At 44.4% G+C, this 17,760-nt stretch overlaps 1 long non-coding RNA gene across 1 annotated transcript; it reads right to left on the bottom strand.

The window, feature by feature from the left end:
- Positions 1 to 1,638: 1,638 nt before the first annotated feature.
- LOC104696508 lies at positions 1,639 to 10,604 on the bottom strand. The gene is made up of 5 exons (XR_005602204.1): positions 9,661 to 10,604; positions 6,457 to 8,937; positions 5,193 to 5,320; positions 2,060 to 2,210; positions 1,639 to 1,946 (listed from the first exon to the last, which is right to left on the bottom strand). It is a non-coding gene; the product is annotated as an uncharacterized LOC104696508 (long non-coding RNA).
- Between the last annotated feature and the right edge of the window lie 7,156 nt (positions 10,605 to 17,760).

The raw sequence follows: 17,760 nt of genomic DNA, 5'->3' as shown, positions 1-17,760 counted from the left end.
ATAAAGAGGATGGTTAAAAAAAGGTCCCTGAGCAATGACTCACATTTTCTTTAGGAGAGGTCTGCAAGGCTGAACTCAGACTGCCATTAACTCTGGTGGTTAATTTTTTGTTCTTAACTGGAACACTGTGCATCAAAATAGGAGGATTGATTATATTGTGCAGTTAGTTTTCTGTAGGAGTCTGTATGTGTCTACATTGCAGTCAGCAGTGCAAAGTAGAGCTGGATCAAGCTTAGACTACCTGGACCAGGGACTGAAAGTGGTTTAGTTCTGCTGACCTGCAGCAGCACATCCAGCTTTCTTTCCATCCTGCCTCTGACATAATTTTCAAAAGAGCTGCACAAGAAAAATAAACCAAAGCCCAAACTCTCCTGTTTTATGGAAACGCAGCATCAGAAAAGCAAGTTGTGAGAAGCCGATTCAGTTTTGATTTGCCTAAACAATCAGAGGCATGTGGGGGACATGTGCAAGTCCAGGAGGCAGCTAGAAGATGGAGGAAAGAAAGCCTTGTCTCTGGGGAGACTTTGCCTGGCAACCAGTTCATGTCTCCCATGGGACAGGCAGCCAGCAGGGGAACACCGAGGACACTGTACCCTGCAGAGACACTCTCCAATCACACGGCAAAAGCTCTGCAGCGGACTGCAGCGGGACACTGCACTGCGCCAATGCTCTCCTGCCAGCAGGCAGACTTTGGGAGGGGCCAGGGGCATAAAAAGGACGGCGTCACAAGCCCCGCAGCTTTTCGAACTTGCTTTTTGAGTGTGGGCCTGGCTTGGGGCTTTTTCGACACTCTGCTTTTGCTTTTGAGGCTTGATGACTCGAGGGGCTTTTTGAGACTTACTTTTCAAAACTTGCTTTTGAGTCGGGGCTGTTGGAGCCTTACGGTTTTTGCCCTGACGCCAGCCTGCCTTTTGGCTCTCCTGCCTTCGCTGGCTTTAGCTCGCCCTCACGCCTGTCCTGCCTCCCTGTGTCCCTGCCTGAGCCACCTGCATCCAACCGTGCTGGCCTTCGAGCCAGCCCACCGCCGCGACCCTGTCCGGGCTCTGGCCCTGCTGCCCGAGCGGCCCTCACCTCGTGTCCGGCCGCCCGTCCCCCGGCAGCCGTCCCCGGCAGCCAACCCCCGGCAGCATCCCCCGGCAGCATCCCCCGGCAGCATCCCCCGGCAGCATCCCCCGGCAGCATCCCCCGGCAGCCGTCCCCGGCAGCATCCCCCGGCAGCCGTCCCCGGCAGCCAACCCCGGCACCCCGGCAGCATCCCCCGGCAGCATCCCCCGGCAGCATCCCCCGGCAGCCAACCCCCGGCAGCATCCCCCGGCAGCATCCCCCGGCAGCATCCCCCGGCAGCATCCCCCGGCAGCCAACCCCCGGCAGCATCCCCCGGCAGCATCCCCCGGCAGCATCCCCCGGCAGCCATCCCCCGGCAGCATCCCCCGGCAGCCGCCCCCGGCAGCATCCCCCGGCAGCCGCCCCCGGCAGCCGCCCCCGGCAGCCATCCCCCGGCAGCATCCCCCGGCAGCCGCCCCCGGCAGGCTGCGTGCACAGCACAGCCCAGCCCCGCCGTACGGACACCGACGGCGCTCCCCGGCCTCCGCTGGGAACGCCCTCTTCTCCCCTCGGTCTCCCCTCTCTCCCGCTCTCTCTCCCCTCCCCCTATTCCTTTTCCGTTCTCCTTCCTTCTCTTCTGTCCTTTCCAGCCGTCTTTAGTAGGGTAACTCCTTTTTTTTTTTAGTTTTTCATTACCAATAAACGGTTCTCAGATACAATGTTTGTCTCGTTTGGCCTCATTTCGTTCCTGACCATCCATTTTTGAAAGAACTCCTTACAGCTTCCCTCAGTGGAACGCGACGGAAGTGAAAACTGAAACAGAAACTTGCACAGGGAATGACTTGTCACGTTTTGAAAAGCTGATTATAAAGGAAAAGTTCGCTCTTCAGGAACCCAAAACGCTGCAAAACAATTCAGTTTGTTATGCAAATATTAAAACCAAAACAATTATTTTAAAATATCTACTACAGAAGAACAGGAACATAGAAATAAAAGGCCAGAGGGATGATCTTACTTAAGTTCCCTGCAAATTGAAAGTGCCCACATGTGTGAGATGTTTGTTCAGAAATTCCAAAGGCTGTTTTGCTGTGCACACCCACACCAGTTTCTCATCCATGCTGGAAAATGTAGTGCAGTTCCAGCTGCTCTGCAAGCAAACCAAACACCTGTGAGATGACAGAAACAAAATCAGTATTACAGTGTGGTACCAGAAGAACACAGGAATAGTTAAAGACAGCTCCAGTATACAGGACTGCTGCAATATGAAATAAATTATTTTCAAAGTTATTCTGCAGGCTGCCAGTTCTTGAAAAGATGTGGCTGAGAAATGAAGTGCTCAGTACAAAGAGTCTGAAATGTTTCTGCACAGGTAGCATGACAAACATATTAAAGTGTGAGAGAGCTCAGGCTTATTTCCTGTATGGAGGAGAGAAAAGGAAAACAATACCAACAAATTCGTGAGAATAATAAAAGAGTATTGGGAAAAGCCTTGGAGATACACGGTTTTCTTGTTTTAAGGGAAGATACAACCTCAAAACTCACATCACTCTCTTACTGTTTGTCAGTACTTTGATTCTGGACTTCAAAGGGAAGCTTGCATTCCTGCTATCCCACTGCTAGCAAGAGCAAAAATACCCACCAAGTGTATCTAGCCTCTAGTGCAGAGCTGCGGTTGAGAATTACAAGGGATGTGGGAACAATCACAAAACAATGTACAGTCAGTGTTTTCTGAACAGCTTTTCAGTGGTTTTAGTTGAAATTCCCTTCCAAACAGAAAGTAAGATTTTTAAAGCTTTTGGAGTGCTAGAGAGCCCTTTCCCATCACTTTACACAGTGGTCTCTCACTCCCCCAATATACCAGCAACTGTGACAAAGTGCAATTTATTTTCAACCTAGTAGGGAATCAGCAAAAAATGCCTGTGACCAAAGGGATGCTGGAAAAATAGGTCCTGAACAAATACAGGAGAGGAGTAAGTGACGAGAAACAATGGCAGGAGGAAGCCAAAGGCACAGACCTTGGAGAGACAGCACTGAGCATCCCACACCCCAGGGGCAAGCAGGACACAGAGGTCACTGACCCTGCCTCCCATACATCTTCCCACAGTGATGTCCATATGACTGGCTCTCTGTAGGACAGGATAGATCTGCCTGTATATGTGTCATTGGGATATGAACAAGAAACGGATGATACAGAAGTACCCAGTTTCATTTCCTGCATGTTTATCCTACAGTCAGTAATGGGATTGATACATTCTCCAGATTATCAATATCTGAAAATTTATGTTTCTTGGTCTTTTCCTAGTCCTTCCTTAAAACTACATGAAGATGCCTCTCCAGACTTATCTCTGGGAACGTTTTATGATACTCCTCAAATCACTGTGAAGCACAGTGAGGCCCCTGGCATGCCACTCTCCATCCCTGCTGGGGCTGGCTGTGCCCTGGCACCTGGCTCTGCCGGGTGGGGACCACGGCTGTCACTGGAGCTCATGGGAAGGATGGCTGTGATCTGGGCTATCTCAAAGGGTCTTGAAGTTCAAGGTCTGCCTCTAACATATGAGGCAACACCTATTCCTGTACTTTGAGGGGGCAGGGGGGCAACTAACTTCATACCAGTGTCCCCTCATTTATCCAAGAATGAACAGTGATCACTAAATTCAGTATTTTTAAACCTCCCAATCACATCTCTTCAAGACTTAAATTCCTTTAAACTTGTTAAAATTTTAAACAACCACGCTGGGCAGTGGGCACTGTTGTTGGGGCTGGGGGTGGCAGGCAGGGGCTGCCCGGCCGCTCGCGGGGCCGAGGCGCTGCCGGCTGTCCTTGCCGGTCCCCGCGGGCAGGTGGCAGCCCGTGTCCGCGCAGTCCCACGCGTGTCCCCTCCTGCCGTCCCCCGGCGAGCCCCGGGCTGGCTCAGCGAGGACAGCGCGCCTGCCAGAGCTCCCTCCCCCGCCGCCTCCCCCGGCTCCTTCCCAGCCCTCCGGCTGTCAGGATCTCGGGGATGAGTTGCTCCCACGGGAAACGAGCTCGAACACGAAGCAAGCCGCAGACGGGCTTGTCGTGGGCAGGAAGCCTTTCTCTGGCAGAGCTGAGCCTGTCATTGTGCTGAGACAGTGCCAGCTCTGAATTTGCATGGGATCCCTCAAGTCATGTCCCACAAGAGTTAAAATGACACCTAGGATGACATAAAAACTCTGCGGCAGCTTTTGTGACGCTCCTCGGGTTTGGGAATGAGCACAGCCTGACTCCCTTCAACCAGCCCTAGGATCAGGCGGCTCAAGGAAGTCCCACGCTGCAACGCCAAACTCCACTGCAGCACAGCAGATCACTTGGCATCACTAGTTTTAAATTTAATACCACATGGAAAAACGGTGTCATACACATCCAGGCTGCAAACTGAGCTCTCTGAAATCTGGACTTGGCACTGTGACTGAAGTACGTGCTGCAATACCTGTGCCAACATGAATGTGCATTGCCTTAAAAATATTCACAAATAAATCAAATCCCTTGAGACTTAGATGTTCACTTTAATTCTTACTTACATAGCTGCTGAAATGCAATCAAAGGCAATGTTAGTTTAGCAGTGCCTGTGAAAGCCTAGGAAAGACAGGATGGCTGTCCTAAAGTTTGGCCCTCTGAAGGGTAGTCTTTGCATCACCATAATCAAGTGGAAAAGCAACTGGTAAAGCTGAGGGAGGAGAAAGAGTGGGTGGTAACAGTTTAGAGGCTTTCTGGAGGAATTGGCTTATGAATAATAACCTTAATTACTGCAACATGCTATTGTAAACGGTCTTGTCTTCTTTCTTTTCCAGGCTCATAAGTTAGCCTATCATTTTAAATAACTATACATTAAATGCAGTCTTGACTTCTGTTCTAGCTACAGAAATGTTTGGGACAACCACCTCAGGAAATTTGTTGCCAAGAGTTTTTTTAATCTTACAGAATCTATGGCTGTTGCTTCCATCAGAAAAACTGGAACAGCTATGAGTGCTTGAAAATGTATAATCCTGTACCAGGAGACATCAGACACAGGTTGCAAAGTACTCCATGTGTTGTACTTTTTTTGTTTGGTCTATTTATGCATCTTTGGGAAGCAGCAAGTCAGCAAAGACTTGTGCAAGGTACCCAGCTCCTTTACTGAGATGCCTTACCTGAGAAAGCACCTTCTTGTAGGAGCTTTATTCAGATCTCCCTGCAGCACTCAAAACACTGACAGCACTCTGACATCAGACACGCTGGTATAAGGAGCCCACAGACTAGAGAGCAGTCCATAAAGATGCTGTAAGGAAAGCAATGAGCAACGTTACTCAATGGCACCCAAATCATAATAACAGGTTACATGGACAGGTACTCACAGGCAGACTTTAGGGAGCCCAGGGCAAGCAGTTTGATGAACAGTTGCACTGAAAAGTGCTTCCAAGGGTTCCTGAGCTATGGCCCCACTGCAAGGTCCCTGGGGCCAATGACTGCAGTTCAGTTACCTTTATCAGGTGACCCAGGGAATACACACTGTAGGGAGCAGCAACATGCCTAGAAAACTCATGGGATTCTATGTCCTCTTATCACTGCTTGCCTTTACAACTGTAAGGCTATTAACCTGCTGTCAGTGCAACTTTCTAAGGTCTCTTCTTATTTGTAAGTGAGAACAGATGAGTAAACTAATGAGCTGGAGTATGGGGGCTGGAAACAAAAGATCTGTTATGCGTAAGTCAACAGTCTGAGACCAGCTCCATCTTCCCTCACCCGAAGACATTCCTACATAATCACAATAAAAGTGCACAGATCTTCCAGGAAATGCCGTTTTCAACATCCCCTAACTCATCCAACTAGAAACCAACCATCAACAGGACATGTGAAGACATTTCTCAAAAAGAAATATGGTTCTCCTACTTTTTTCTCTCAGCTGTGGATATATTTCAAAGGAAGATAGTAATGTATTGATTTTCTTCCTTAAATGCAGGAAATGGTTCTTCCAAATGTCACTAATTCGAATAAAATCAATACATTATGTTTGGACAGCAACCAGCTCCAGAAAATTTTAGCAAAGCAAGTGTCAGAATCTGTAAGTAGTTCAAAATAGGATTTCAAGTGCAATCCTGCTCTACTTGGTTTCAAGTTAGCTCTTAGGATTGAAGAGACAAGCTATTATCACTAGAAAGCAAGGAGATTTTTTCTTTTCTAGGCAGCATTCCACCTGAGGATCTAATAAATCATCAGTTTGCTTTCACTACTTAACAAATCTGGTCAGACTTACAGAAAACTTTAGTACAAATAAGTCCACAGGGCCATGCATGACAGAGTCAAAAAGCAAAGCAGACTTTTAAGACCTAAAAATGCTAGGCACTCTTGGAGATAAAAGCACACTACAAGCACTCATGGAGATAAAAGCATTACTTAAAATGCAATGATGCCTACCTTTTTGGTGTCTTGACACACTATCAAACACAGAAGTGCAAGTTCTTCTTCCTTCTTCTGCTCTAACCTCACACTAATTGGTGCTGGAGATGTCAACAGTGACACGAGCTGTAGCAGAACTTGGCTGGGTTACCCTTCTCTGCTCTGGAGCAGAAAATTGCAGGTAAGTCCCTCACCTTCCAGAATGTAAGTCTGGGCTATTTGAGGACATCTCTTTCCTCATCACTCTCATTGAGCCTGTTCCACTATGTGTTCATTGCCAAGTAAGTTTGAGATGGATTCTCTCTGTTCCAGGGTGTCCTAAGTTAGCCATGTTAGTCATCTGGTGGGCCAAATGTCATGGGAAAGGCAGCCAAGGATCATCATTTGTGAACCCAACAGATGCACAGGGGCTCAGCACTGAGAACTTGTTGACACTGGCATCTACTGAGACATTAGGTTACCTAAGTTTTTCTGTGGATCTAATTTGGGTTAGGTTGCAGGAATTAGCAAGAATAAAAAACATGCTGTGAAGACAGTGTTACACTGTAAAGCTTTTTACTTGGTTGCACTACACTGTCCTTTGGGATTTTTCTTTTGTATTGTTCTTTTTTCCTAATAACGTGTCTGGGACTTTCTTCTTTGAAAACACAGTTCTTTTTATAATATCAAACAGGAAATTAAGTCTTCCAGCTAAGGTGAAACCCAGGAATTTTTCCTGTTGAACAATGGACTCCAGAGAGAGTTCCTATTTAGATAAGAAAGAGCTGGAAATTCCAACCACCTCAAAACAGATGAACAAAAGCTCCAAAAGCTACTGGTACTTTCTCATATTCATAAGGTTGTTTATGCCAGTCCTTTGCCCTGCCAGTCCTTTGCACTGAGGAAGGGTTAACTAAATGTTTTTGTCTTATCTCAGAGATGGAGACTCCAAAACTCCCCATATTGATATTTCACAACCTCTACTCTTCATATCAAAATGAACACTTAGTGTATTTCCAGCCCTGCCATACTCAGTACAACATGGAGAAGAGATTGTTCCCACCCTTTTAACAGCAGCCTTTTGCATATTTGAACATCATTGTCATGCATTTTGGCTCTCCTATTTTTTTTTTTTCTTGCACCTTTGGGTTACACAGCACCAGTTTGTCCAGCCTTTCTTTGAGAGGCATGTCTTGTTCACAATGACAAGCACACAAAAATGAAAGGAACATTGTTTTTCTCCTTTTTTGCATGATGATATTAGCATGATTAAGCTTGCTAATTCAGTTACTCTTGAATTTCCTTATGGTTGTCTAACTCTGGAACTTACTAATTAGTCTCCAAAGAGTGTACTTTTAGATGTATACATTCCTGTGTACATTGCAATCCAGAATTCAACAAGTAGGGACTTCTGACTTTCCCTCACAAGGCAGTAGGTAGGCTTAGGGATATACAATGTCTAATCCAGGATTCTTTTTGAAAATCTTATGCTCAATTATTTCAGTCTAAGTCTGCTAAATCTCCTGTATTCACTGCCACTTCAGCAAAAGAAGCAGAAATTATGCAGTTGGTGCTTTAGTTCCACAAATACTTGGCAAAAATATAGCATCTGAAATGAGTATTCTTGGCTCATAACCAGGCATGCTTTGCAAGTGTGAAGGTATTTTACGCAGGACCAAGTCTGCTGTCACAACCAGGCCTTGTCTTATTCTGGCTCTTTTTTCACATATCCTTTGTGAGAAGTCCCACGGAGCTGGGCTCTGTACAAAAATATTGGATATTCAATGCTTTGGATTTCATTTCCAGAGGAAATGTTGCTTTCATGAGGATGAAGTCTGTACTCACCTAGTTTAGAGAAATAATCTGAAAGAACTCTGTGTATCTGTTTCCTTTATTCTGCTGTCATGCTAAGGGTCTGCTGAGGAATTCTCTCTTTCCTGCCTCATCCTTACTGTAACAAGGCCACAAATATGCAGTTTTTTTCTTTAAATGGATGATTTTCTATTACCGTGTCAGGTCTTAAATACATTTCTTAACTTTCTATGGGATCATTAAATCACTGGAAATGTTAGGAGTTATCAGTTCAAAATTACAAGAAAAATACTTTAACATTTTATGCTATCCAGAGATTTTTAACCCCTGACCTTTGCCATCACAGTTTTGCTGCTTTACCCATCTTTTCTCTATTTAGTTACAAGATACAGCCAGACCAGTACCAGGAATTGTGGCCTGTCAAAAATTAGCTCTTTCCTGGAATTACTCTTTAAAGTTTAATTTCAACATACCTCTTATGATCTTTGTGACTGTGGTTCTTTCTGAATCATTGTGATGGCTTTCTGAATTATTATAATTAATCAACTCCTTCCCCGCTGTTGGGACATTGCAGGCAGCCAAAGAAGGTGCTGACTTTTAAGATACAGCTCTTGGTGTGCCCTACCTCAGCTGCTGCCCCCACAGGCAGCCAACACACCGTGCTCTACCACACATCATTGCTTTGCAGCAGCAGCACACCAACGGGAGCTGTAGACAGTAACAGAGAATGAGACAGAAGAACAAATGAAATAAACACAAATATCTTTAAATTCAAAATTAAAGCTTTCTCTTGAATATCAGTAGCAAATTTCAACCTCCTAGGAAACAACCCCTGCCCTAAATTCACAAATTCAGGTACTCATTCAGAGAAGGTTTTAGGATGTGTGTAGATAGGACCTTCATTGAGAACACTGCTCAGTGCCAGAGGAAACTCTTTTTAAAATACCTTATTGCTAAAATAAGATCTGAAATTAAATTAGATAATTGGATATCAATTATACTAAATGCATTAAAGCAAGCAAGGCAAATAGGTGCTTCTGTCCCTAATTCAAAGGCATAACTTTATATGTAAGTATATAATGGGTTATGAGAACACATGCAATAATCTAGATGAACAAAACACTGAAGAACACTAAGAAACAGGCATTATGTGCTCTGAATCTCACATATCCATGTGTCCTGAGTGCCATTCATTACTGATGGGTTTCCTTTCACACCAGGGGTTGTTGATGTCATGGGTGTATATATCACACAACTAAGATCCTACAGGTGTAATTATTTTGTTCACTGTATCCATCACTACCCTGAAGAAGACCACCAGATGACAATGGTGAACCAGTTTATTACCAGTACAGCTTTGGATTCTAAATAATTTTTGGAGCTCAAGCCTAGGCAGGGATCTAATCATCCATTTGGATCTACATGACTTACCAGCTTGGAGGGAAGCTCTGTGACCCAAGCTGTGCACTGGCTCCTTTGGCACCTTTTCCTTCACAAGCAGTCAGACTTGCTGCATTCTTGATGCAGCAATAAGAAAAAGAAAAAGAAATATGGAAAATGTTTAAGAGAAAGCCCACTTGAATGCAAATAAAGTAAACAGCATGTGCCACAGCAACAGATAAATGTTTGGAAGAACACAATGCTAGAGGGCTGCCAGCGGTCACTTAGCTGAAACTGCTCCAGGATCTGGGACATCAGTCACAATGTTTACCATATGCCAAAACACAGCTCAACTCAGCAAACCAGGCAAGCACTGAACACAACCAGCATCTAAAAAGTCATTCTGAGGCCTCTCAGGTTTGTTGCAGTTTGAGATATGGTGGTGTCTGACAGAAGTTCATCTCAGCAGCCTCTCTGCACTCCCACTAAGTTGCCAAAGCTCTACATTTGTAGCAGCATTTGAATATCCATATTAAAATACACCAAGCACTACTTGCAAATGCACTGTTATTGCAGACATCTAGATATTGCATATAAAGGAACAAATATGACATCATTTTAGTGGCCACAGTGGTACAGATGTTCAGAATATAAGCAACAGATGTCGAAATTTACTTTCTTCTTCAAAAATCTGATTTTCTTTTTCCATCTGTGCATCTGTTACTTTTGGTTGTGCCAGATAACAAAAAGCTACTGGCACCTCCAGAATGAAAGCGACAAAGACAATGGTGCATCACAGATAAGAATACCTTCACTGGTACCACAACACCAACCTAATGCCTTCCTGCCTCCCCAGGGGATTAACAGCACTGGTGACAGCCAGGCAGACAGACAGCAGGTTTCTCTGTGGGTATTCAAAATTGCATTATCATAGGGCAGATACAGGATAGACTGTAGGGAGACAGCCCAAAAAAATAGGAAGAACTGTATATACATGGTAGGAACCCAACCAGCAATCACAGCTGATTGCATATGGGATGCACACAGGCACCTGAGATGGAGCAGGAAAGCACCTGGCAAGAAACCAAGCTGAGAAGAAGATAGACATAGTAATATGGAGACTGTATGGGAAGAAAACCATAGGGAAATTATTTCTGTTTTTAAAAAACATAACTGTAAATAAAAGGCAGAAGATAAGGGGCACTACTGAAGCACAAAACAGCAGGTCTTATGGCTGCCTGTATATTTGTTTGACATTTTTCTGCCTTGGCCTGACCAGTGTCAATATAAGGTGTTTCCCATGCCATTGCTGTAGGTAACACACCTAAACACAGCAAATTTTGGTTATGTAGCTACAATCTTGTAGCTTCCTTGTTGACAACTGGTCTAGGCCTATTAGAAGAATCCCTTGGAAATTAGTAGATTGAGTTTTCCTTACATTTAGGTGGCTGACGTAACTCATTCATTTCTATAGAATTATTTTTTAATTTCGACCAGTGTAAGTTATACTGGAATTGCAACAGGATGATGTCTCCTTACCACAGGACTCAGACCAGACCTTCCAGACAGCTGCTCTGGAAGGCTGCCTGTCACAGAAACTTTCAGTTCCATCCATCTGTGGAAAGAATCAAAATAGAGAACTGAAGAAGAGTCGGGTTTTGATATGTGTAGGAAAAAGCCCAAACCAAGGGCCATGATGTGTTGCATTATGGTACATCACAGTAAAAGCACTTCCTGTTACCTAATAGGCAAGAAGAAAGGAAAAGGAACTATAATACGTACAGCTGATACTTAATGACATGTTGATCTGAAATAATTCCAGGTCCTAAATTTAAATAGAAAGGTGTACTTGGCTTTTCCATTTATTAACTGGATAAATGTAAATAATCAGTTTTGCCATTTTCAAGTTAAAAAAATAAAACAACACAGATATTTTACTGTTTTTCAGAAAGCTAGACTGTTTCAACAGCTGCAGCCATACCACTTCAAGTGCAAGATAAAACTTTTGCATGACAAACAATGTGACAGTGACTCCACATAAGCTACATCTGCAAAAATTTGGTTTTCCTCCTTCACTGTTAAATGAAAATGTCAAAAAATAATAGCCAAACTGCATAAATGGCCACATACCTTTCTTCCCATCTATCACCTCCAATTCTTAAACTTCTTAAATCTCTTTTTTTGGGTTGTACTTTAATTTCTGTCATGGCCTCTAGCATCTCTAGTGTTGAGGACAGAAATACACCAGAATATCTCAACATTTTTGGTCAGCCTATTTCCAAAAGAAGAGTGGATCTGCTGCTATTGTGAAAAAAAAAAATGGTTTTGTTGCATGCACACAAACTGGGTGTGCAATGCACAGACTGTCAGTGTGGTGTTCCTTGAAAGCAGTGGAATTAGCAAGAATAGCTACTGTTCAGGCATGCTGCACTCCCTCAGTGAAGTGTTTGCATGCCTGGGGAGGACACCAGCACGGAACAGGTTGCCACTGCCAGAATATTTTGTGCAAGCCACTGCCAGCCACCTTCTTTCTCAGGTGCAACCTGAGAGCACAGAGGGACGGAGCCAAAGAATTGTTCTGGCAAGAGAAATAGCTTGTACCTGGGCACCTTGAGCTCCTCAGCCCCTCCAGTCTGATATTTGCCCATCCTTTTCTAGCTTGGAAACCACCATGTGCACTCCAGGATGACAGGCAAAGAGACAGTTCCCAGCTTTGTTCCCATAGCCTGCTAATATAATTCTGCAGCAAACAGGAAGAAAAACTTTGGATGCTTTGCCTGGTCTTGAGGGCATCTGCTTCTCACCTGGCAGAGGTGCATTCTTGCCAAGGATCCTGTTCCGCACAGAAACTTTCCACTGATCATGCAAGACTGACCCCAGAAGCAGAGGGATTTTATCCATCTTTCCTTGAGGTTCTTCATGTTCTCTCCTCTGTCACAGGTACATTCTAGGACAGTGACAGGGATAGAAAACCTGCTGGCTTAGTAGAAGTGTACTTTCTTCCAAACCCACAGCTCTTCTGTCCTAATTAGCAGAAGGGATCAGAAACGATGCCTTTCAGGACACATTGCTTCCAGCATTTGATTCCTGACCTGGCATCCACCCTTACCAAGGGAAATAGCCCACATTTCAAGCACCTTTGTGAAGAATTTCTAGATACTTGCTTTTCCACTGTGGCAAACCTAGGGTGTCTCTTTGCTCTCTTCCCTCAGGGAAAGGCAGTGACCCTCTGTGTCTGGAAATTTACATACACCACAATGCATCTACCTAAAAACACTTCACAAAAAGAGCTTATTCCCAGTACTATTGTCCAGAGTGAGTTTACTGGGGAAGAAAAAATAGGCTGTTTCCACAGGTCATAACTGGTTTTTTTCCTGCATTCTTAATGCAGACCTCTTAATACTGCTTTACTAAGTAGGAACAACAAGGCTAATGCCAGTGAGAAGAAATAAAGACATATCCAGGATATGTCTGTGAAGCAGCTGAAGTTTATGGCATCAACTGAAACATGGACAGAGAAAACATGCTGGGATCAGAGATGGGGAGAATATGAGTTGAGTGAACAGCAAAAGATGCCTGGTTGTGTCATGTTTGTGTGTCTGTAGCTAACAGAGATTCTGTAGAAATGGATATGCCACTGCAGGAAGGGGAATCAGCAATACCCCTTGACTGGGACAATTCCAGAGTATGTAGACCTCTCTGCCATTCTGATGAACAGCTCCAGGATGCTCTGTGTTCTCATTTTCCAACACTGAGTGTTCACCCATGAAGCAGCAGCACCAGACATGTTTGTTCTGCTTTCATCATTATTTCATGACAGGGGAAGATACGGATCTCAGCCCAAGCTCCACCACTGCTCATCTGACCCAACTCATCTTCCTCTTCCTTAAAAGATGCAAGAACAATCTTCTGCCTCTGTCCCTTAAAAAAACAAACATCTGGTCAGTCTAACCAGAGCTAGCTAAGTCCCTCCATCTTCCTACTCCACCACTTCTCACTTCCTCTCCTGGAACAAGGTCTTAAAATTGTCTCTGTTCCACAGTGCTGGTGGTAAAGGCTCTTCCGCCCACTTCCACTTCATCTGACCAAAAAGGAAAAAGAACATGTCTCACATGGAATCAGTGTACGAAAATCTTGTGATCTGCCTCTTCCTCTGAAATGGCATGGCTTAGTGCCTGCAGTTTCCGGGAGTGTTTACATGGAAGTGGTTTGGTTTCGTCTGGCTGCTTATTTGTCATTTGCTTCCTCTGTCTGTTTTCTCCACTCTAGAGTCTCATCCTAAGCAAAAGTTTTATTGCAGTAGTGGGCAAATCCTTTTCTGGCCATTATAAAACTATGCACGTGCTGCAACCCCTTCCTCCCTAGCCCGGGCTCTCTTAAAGTCAGCTGCAAATACAAACATTAACACTGGGAGAAGGTGTCATCTCGATGATACGGGAAGTTATTATTTTGGTTTGATTTTGTTTGGGTTTTTTTTGTTTGGTTGGGGTTTTTTTTACTGACCTTGCATGAGGATATTCAAAATCAGGGAGCAGTTGCTTTACTTCCTCCCACCACATGCCAAGCAAGACTTCTCATATCATGTTCTTGCAGGGTGTCCCAGCCTCCTGCCCCAGAACACCGTGCACCTGGAGATGCCACCAGAGCCCCTGGCATGGCACGAAGGTGCAGGCACCAGCCTGGCACTGCCACACCCAGATAGCTCTGGCTCAGTGGCTCAGGAAGCAGCTGCCAACAGCACTGATGCCATTTCCGAGTCCCTCTGGCTGTCCTTGCCCTCTGGGTCCCACCAGAAACTAGGGTATCAACACCTCCCCAAGGTCACAGACTGAAGCTCTGTGCCTGAAAGCACAGTTTCTCACCTCACACACCCAGAGGGACTGTGGCTGCCAATGGGGCAGGGACCAACACCTGTACACAGAATGTAGAAGAACAAAACTATCCAGAGATCACTGAAAAAATCATCAAATTTGGCAACTACGGAAGTAATTCTTTCTATGTAAACTTTAATCTGATATGTAGTTTGAGCTCTCAGTGAAATAACTAAGATTTTTCCAGCAATCAAGAGCAGAACTAAGCCCAAAACCAATTCAAAGTTTTCAAGATTCAAAAGAATCTAGGTTCTCAGCTGGTTAAGTGGGAGAAGGGCTGAATTCAATACATCCACACTGATGCATAAGAAAACTTGCTGCTCACATTGCTTAGACCTGTGTGCTGGCACCTATCTAAATCATCAGAATCTAAATACAAATTTTTCCTCTGGCCACCGATGAGAACATTCTAGTTCTCAACAACAGCTCTCAACAGATCAAATGCAGTGATCCCCATAAAAGTAGCAACAAGCAGTCACTGGAGCTTGGACTTCCACAATGTAGAGATGTTTTCCTACATCAGGGACTCATGAACAACTTCTGGTAGTATATTAAAGCCAAAATTTTTTGTTGATTAATGTGCCAATTCATCTTCTGTGCTACTATTTTTTCTCATAAGAGAGAACTCTCTTAAGAATTAAGAACAGTCTCTGAGGAGGGAAAAAAATCAAACCAAGCAAACAACAAAAAGCCAAAACATAATCCTTGTTACAAAGTTAGTCCCATCCAAAACTGAGTCTGGTTATTGCTAACAGGAAAACTATTAGAACATTTGGTCAAAAGTCAGGAGGTCTGTCAGCCAGCAGAGGTTACTTAGGAACTTTGCCATAGCAAATTAGTAGATTCAAATGAAAACATGACTGGAAAGTACAGGTTTTATCTCAAATAAAATCACCTGACAAGGAAGTCTCATCCGAAACAAAAGTGCTCTGTACTCTGAAACAGCCAGCCAGGCAAGTCTGATCTTGCATACACTGAACTCAATGGGAACAGCTCCAGTAGGTTCCCTGGAAGTGGAAGTAGATCAAGTCTACCCTGACTAATTTTAATTAAAAATAAAACCTTTTTAAAGAAGGATCATTGTTTGAATAGGATGTATTACATTTTACTAGTTTTCAGGAAACATTCGAAAGCCTCTAGAAAAGAATTTTTTATCTCCCCTCATCAAAATGGAAAAAAACCTCCAGTTTGGCCTCAGTGAGAATTCCCTTGGTGCTAACTGCCTGGAGTATAGCCATAGGGGAGGGAAGTCCATTTGCACAGGAGACAATACCATGAAATGCCCAGATTGACTTCTGAACCATAAATCATTCACCACTTACATAAACTCCCAATTTTACTGAGCTACAGCCAAGTGTCCTCCAGCTCCCCAAAGAAATTATGGGCTTGCACAGCCCACAGCTCACTGAGCCTTAAGTTTCATACTGCACCCCTGAGAGGCACAGCCCAGAACTTCACCTTTAGACCTTCCTGAAGCTGTTGTGCAGCCAACACCAGTTAAGTGTCTGGAAATGCTCCTGCAGGTAACAGGGTGCCCGTACTTGGCAAGGTCCTTAAACTTGCATACTTTTCTTTTCAAAATTCTGTCTCAGCAAGTTGCTCTGAACATAGCATTCAAATTAGAAAAAGAATCACAAATATTTTTCTTCAAAGATCCCCTTAATGCCATCTGACTTAGCTGGCAACAACATCAATAATGTTACATAAGAGTGGTAAAACTGCCTGTTTGCCACCGGAAAATTCATTAGACATTAGTTATTGTTCTGACACCAAGCAGTGAAACTTCTCCTCAATTTCTATTCAGCCTCTCCAAAGAGAATCTGCCTGTGGTCTGGGCAGGTGCTGTTCCTGGTCCATGGAGCTCTCCATGGATCTGTTGTGCATATAAATGCACTTTTACAAGTCAAGGAACTATTGACCATATGGCAGAGAAGCAAACAGATACTACTAAGTCCCTCAAAAGATTTGTGGAATAAGAAATAATTTCTATGTATCACATGGCCTTTTCAATTACTGCCATCAGAAAACTTCTACTAAGTGTTTTATTTTTACTAATGTCATGCAAATTTAGCAACACAGAGGATAGGATCCAGGTATGAAGACAAGCCAGTAGATTCCTATGGATTCAGAGTTGTCCCAATGGCTAGGCTAGAGTTATATAAAAGGATGCAATTTGGCTTTTTCCACTTTACCCAGATTAAATCCAGCCGAATACTAGCAACATACTCTTTAATCTCAAAGGAAAACAGCAAGAAATAAGGAAGAACAGACATTCAGAGTGACTGTGCTTGCACTCTGGAAGGAACTGATCCTGTGGCTGCATTCCCAAGGCAAGGGCTTCCGGGAATGAAGAAATTCCATGAAGTGACCTTCAGATTCTTGATTTCCAGAGAGATATAGAGGGAAAAGTCAGCAGACTCTTCCAGCACCGGCTTTCCTCTTCTTCATAGCAACAAAGGTTTACGGGCTCCTGCTCTCCTGCAGATGAGAGCTCTGCAGTACTTGGAGGCCTCCCCAGCAGCAGAAGGACAGCATACCTTGTGCCATTTGCATGGCACCTGCTCCTGCAGCCCACAGTAGTGACCTACTCAAGTTTATGGCATGGACAACTGAGCCATTGCCACAGGCAGGCAGCTCACAAAGGCCACTGTGTGCCTTGGTGGAGGAAAGCTATCCATGGCAGGCTGTACATGGACTAGAGAATCCCCCAGAACCATTCCCTCTGCTCCACTCTGCCTCCCTTTCCTGCCATCACAGGGCAGTAGAACAGCCACATTCAACCCAAAGTTCCCTGTGATCACTCTGACAGTGTGTGGAAGTCAGCCTTTCATGCTGCTGCCTCCTTTTCCCAATGGCTTTACACACTCTGGCCAACCTCAAGCAAACCTGACAACAGGATACCTGGCACAGAAAAGGTGTTCTCCAGTTTGCAGAAAAACAGATGAGGAGACAGATTTTATAGTGAAGAAAGGGCTAGAGAGGGGATGCCACTTAGATTAGACACTGAGGAATCCAGGTACAAGCCATGACTCCATAAGACCAGCATGCCATTAACTCTGTGCTTGTGCAACATTTTGTCAGTCATGCCCACAGAAACGTTCAATCCTTTGGATATTAATCTGGGGAAACTGGGTATGTCATCAGTACAGGAAGTCAAAATTGGTTCTTGACTGCACTGTTTTCTCGCCTGGAGAAATTTCTGTCCTTAAGACTGTTATGCCAGCATCAGGTTTGCTTGAAGGCAGCCAACGGCTGGGTAGGAAGCTCTTGGGAAAAGGAA

Source organism: Corvus cornix, chromosome 6 (assembly GCF_000738735.6).
Source record: "Corvus cornix cornix isolate S_Up_H32 chromosome 6, ASM73873v5, whole genome shotgun sequence".
Taxonomy (NCBI): Eukaryota; Metazoa; Chordata; class Aves; order Passeriformes; family Corvidae; genus Corvus; species Corvus cornix.
Note: the sequence above shows the minus strand (reverse complement) of the source record. Positions and strands in the feature narration are given on the sequence as shown.